Source organism: Littorina saxatilis, linkage group LG7 (genome assembly GCF_037325665.1).
Source record: "Littorina saxatilis isolate snail1 linkage group LG7, US_GU_Lsax_2.0, whole genome shotgun sequence".
NCBI classification, from domain to species: Eukaryota; Metazoa; Mollusca; class Gastropoda; order Littorinimorpha; family Littorinidae; genus Littorina; species Littorina saxatilis.
This window is the reverse complement of record NC_090251.1, coordinates 10,711,961-10,716,960: the sequence shown is the minus strand read 5'-3', so window position 1 is coordinate 10,716,960 and position 5,000 is coordinate 10,711,961. Positions and strand designations below refer to the sequence as shown.

The 5,000-nt window shown below is 42.4% G+C and overlaps 1 protein-coding gene across 3 annotated transcripts in view; it reads right to left on the bottom strand.

Moving 5' to 3' along the window:
- The window catches only part of LOC138970657 (rho GTPase-activating protein 39-like), a 278,436-nt gene that overhangs the window by 29,813 nt on the left and 243,623 nt on the right, over positions 1 to 5,000 (bottom strand). The window lies entirely within an intron of this gene.

The following is a 5,000-nucleotide window of genomic DNA, read 5'->3' as shown; positions in this document are numbered from 1 at the left end:
CAGTTCTGACATATGCGTCTTACTTTAGCACAAAAAACACACATACAAATCTGTTTGCTTTTGTAAACAGTTCGCAGTTGTGTGTGGTTTGTAGCACTAAAAAGATGTCTGACCTATAACTAGTACATTACAGCTACAGCTACGTTTGTGTTTTGTAAACAATCCAAACTTTAATCTATTGCGGCAGAAAAAAGACCTGTGCAAGAACCTCACAACAGCTATACTGACACAGCCACACAACTGACAGAAAACGTCGTTGCCATCACGCACTTCGCTGCACATTCAGTCTTCAAATATGAGTAGCTCTGTCGATAGCCGTCAGATATTCCAGTCTATGAAAAACCACACCGCCACCACAACATAAACGATCAATGCCTATTTGAAAAGAAAGCTTGCAGAGGGTGCATGATTGCTCTACGAAATCGCCTGCCAATCAAAAGCAGCTTATGCTGTTATGGAGAAAACACACACACAAACTCCGTAATCACCAGATGAAAAGACGTGTGGAAGATTCACTTCTCGAATTCAAAGGCGCTTTTTTTTATTAACCGAGCTATCTGCGGACACAAGAATGTCGTCTGACTAATTCCAGAGGTGATTCCGTCACCGTTCACTTCCCATGGCTGATTGCTGGCGACGCCCTGGAACAGCGCAACACTTGATTTGCTTTTAACACCATTGCCAATCGGTTTCTGATAAGCTTACCATAGGCGCTATGCGGTGAGCCGACATAGTTCATTAGTTGATCAATCTTTTTCACTACGCCTTTTGCGCTAAATTCTTTGACATTGAAGCTACTTCGCCATTTCTGGAGAAATATCCCACCGGAGACCGTGGTACGGCCATTGCAGCTCAGTGGTTAGCTCAAGAGAAGAAGAAAACTACAAACACTTGGTGTTTTCCACTACGGGCTTTGCACTTCATTCTTAGACATTGCAGATAGTTCGCCATTTCTGGAAAAATATCCCACCGCAGACCGTGGTACGGCCATGCAGCTCAGTGATCAGAGCGTTTAAACAGAGCAGGCACTACATTTGTAGACATTGCAGATAGTTCACCATTTCTGGAGACATATCCCACCGCAGACCGTGGTACGGCAATATGTAGCTCAGTGGTTAGAGCGTTTAGAAAGAGCAGAAGAAGAAGACTACATTTGTGGACATTGCAGATAGTTCACCATTTCTGGAGACATATCCCACCGCAGACCGTGGTACCGCAATATGTAGCTCAGTGGTTGGAGCGTTTAGAAAGAGCAGAAGAAGAAGACTACAGGCACTTGATGTTTTCCACTACGTTATCTGCACTAAATTCGCCATTTCTGGAGAAATATCCCACCGTAGACCGTGGTACGGCCATGTGTCTCAGTGGTCAACATGTTCAAAAGGAGCAGAAGAAGACGCCGACAAACATTTGATCATTTTCCACTACGCTCTTTAATTTGCACTAAATTGACAGAAACTGCAGACATTTCGCCATTTCTGGAGACAAAATAGGATTGTGAATTGTGGAATGGCGATATATATATATATATGTAACGCAGAGTAAAAAGCGTGTCCATAATAATGATAAGATGGAAACAGTTCGCCTCGACAGCTGGCAGCTCGATCCACGAGATTCAACAAGGAATTCTTTAGCACTGCTACAATTTCACAGGGATGGCACTGACAGGAAACGCTCTGTATTTTACTGGTAAACATATAAAAGCGAAAAACAACAACAACAACAACAACAACAACAACAACAACAACAACAACAACAACAACAACAACAACAACAAGTCCCTCTTAATCATCTCAGTCTTAATACGTCAAATCAACTCTGGCCTCGTCCAGGCGAACGACCTGGCACGTACGGTAGCGTATTGTCACGGTTAAATCAATCTCCACTCAGTAATAACCTACTTATTCCGCGTGGACGGATTACAACCAAAACAGGGCCAACAAAACCTTGGCCTTCTTGCCACGCGCGGTCGGTTTTCACACCTCGGGGTATGAACACAAAGCAAAGTATGTGTGCGGGTGCCTTAGACTAGTAAAAGAAACAGTGAGGTAAGCTTACGACTCTATAGAATTCCTCAAGGAATACACGCACGTCGATCTACCTTGCCAGAGAAAAACAGCTTATGTTTTTTCCCTTTTTCCCCGGAATCAAAATGGAAAAGAATGGAAGCACTCAACACGGTGATCAATGAGAATCTTGAGTCACACAGTTGGAGAAATGAACACAATGTCCCACACGAGTTCCACACTATACAGTGGCATACAAGCACTTGGCTTGGCAAGGGCTCAGAAGGAAAACCTTCCACATAAACACGGACCAATCTTTGAAAGAAACCCTTCTAAATAAACATGGACCAATCTTCGAAAGAAACCCTTCTAAAAAAGCATGGACCAGTCCTCGAGGGAAAACCTTACAAATAATCGTTGACCAATCTTCGAAGGAAAACCTCCTAAATAAGCATTGACCAATTTTCGAAAGAAACCCTTACAATAAGCATGAACCAACCTTCGAAGGAAAACCCTACTAAATAACCATAGACCTATCTTCGTCGGAAACCCTTACAAAATAAGCACAGTTCTCGAACATAAGAAATCAAAATCCACAGAACACTAGCCTGTCTGCATACGACGCCAGTACTTCAAAACTTCAGTCTTTGACACATTTAAATTACTGACAATAAAATTTAAACAAGAAGAGCAAACGCTCGATCGAGTCACTTTCGCAGTTCTGAATATTATATGAGGCATCAGATGGACAGGAAGAAATTGCTATTCACAACACAATGAGTCACGTTCACATAAAATTTGAGCCCGGTCACTTTTATAGTTTCCGAGAAAAGCCCAACGTTAAGTTGTGTGTTGCCGAACAGAAAAGGCTAGTTATCTCCCTTGTTTTTCTGATAACGTTCGTAAAAGGCTACAGATGTAAATACTTTGATGTAAAGAATAATCCTACAAAGTTTCAATCACATCCGATGAACTTTGTCAAAGATATAAAATGTCTAATTTTTCCTTTGACGCTGACCTGTGACCTTGAAAAAGGTCAAAGGTCAACGAAACCATCGTTAAAGTGTAGAGGTCATTGGAGGTCACGACTAAACAAAATATGAGCCCGATCGCTTTGATAGTTTCCGAGAAAAGTTTGTCAAAGATATAAAATGTCTAATTTTTCCTTTGACGCTGACCTGTGACCTTGAAAAAGGTCAAAGGTCAACGAAACCATCGTTAAAGTGTAGAGGTCATTGGAGGTCACGACTAAACAAAATATGAGCCCGATCGCTTTGATAGTTTCCGAGAAAAGTCCAACGTTAAGGTGGTGTCTACGGACGGCCGGCCGGACGGCCGGCCGGCCGGCCGGACGGCCGGCCGGACAGACTAACACTGACCGATTACATAGAGTCACTTTTTCTCAAGTGACTCAAAAACCCAACAAGAATTGTAGGTTATCAAGACAGTCGCTGACTTAGAGAAACCAACACACGAGAATTATAATGTGTACACACTCTCGTGACAATTCACCAAAAATTAAAAATCAAGGAAGCATGTCTAACACACGCAGCGAGCTTCATCAAAAAAGTTCATCTCCCGGTGAAATTCATACGAGAAACACAAACACCACACACACGGCTGAATATAATCTTTCAACCCAGCACACAATGTCACATAATGAAGCAAACAACTGACAACAGCGCACGTACGGTGTCTTGAGTCTAACTGGATCTGTTTTGTGACATGCACACCGCGCTTCCAATGACAAGAACAAGTCGCGTAAGGCGAAAATACAATATTCAGTCAAGTGGCTGTCGAACTCACAGAATGAAACTGAACGCAATGCCATTTTTCAGCAAGACCGTATACTCGTAGCATCGTCAGTCCACCGCTCATGGCAAAGGCAGTGAAATTGACAAGAAGAGCGGGGTAGTAGTTGCGCTAAGAAGGATAGCACGCTTTTCTGTACCTCTCTTTGTTTTAACTTTCTGAGCGTGTTTTTAATCCAAACATATCATATCTATATGTTTTTGGAATCAGGAACCGACAAGGAATAAGATGAAAGTGTTTTAAAATTGATTTGGACAATTTAATTTTGATAATAATTTTTATATATTTAATTTTCAGAGCTTGTTTTTAATCCGAATATAACATATTTATATGTTTTTGGAATCAGCAAATGATGGAGAATAAGATAAACGTAAATTTGGATCGTTTTATAAATTTTTATTTTTTTTTACAATTTTCCGATTTTTAATGACCAAAGTCATTAATTAATTTTTAAGCCACCAAGCTGAAATGCAATACCGAACCCCGGGCTTCGTCGAAGATTACTTGACCAAAATTTGAACCAATTTGGTTGAAAAATGAGGGCGTGACAGTGCCGCCTCAACTTTCACGAAAAGCCGGATATGACGTCATCAAAGACATTTATCAAAAAAATGAAAAAAACGTTCGGGGATTTCATACCCAGGAACTCTCATGTCAAATTTCATAAAGATCGGTCCAGTAGTTTAGTCTGAATCGCTCTACACACACACACACACACACACACACACGCACACACATACACCACGACCCTCGTTTCGATTCCCCCTCGATGTTAAAATATTTAGTCAAAACTTGACTAAATATAAAAAAGAAGCATCTGATAGTTCTAGGTCAGTGCGCCTCATGAATATTCATCGCTGTCATTGCTGCCAGGTTTTACATCCGTGAAGTGGGAGAGAGGGACAGGGTCAGTAGGGCTACGGGAAGGAAAAGAAGAAGGAGAAGGGGAGAGTGGGAGAGAGGGAGGGATGGAGAGAGAGAGAGAGGGGGGGGGGGGAGAGAGGGACAGGGTCAGTAGGGCTACGGGAAGGAAAAGAAGAAGGAGAAGGGGAGAGTGGGAGAGAGGGAGGGATGGAGAGAGAGAGGGGGGGGGGAGAGAGGGACAGGGTCAGTAGGGCTACGGGAAGGAAAAGAAGAAGGAGAAGGGGAGAGTGGGAGAGAGGGAGGGATGGAGAGAGAGAG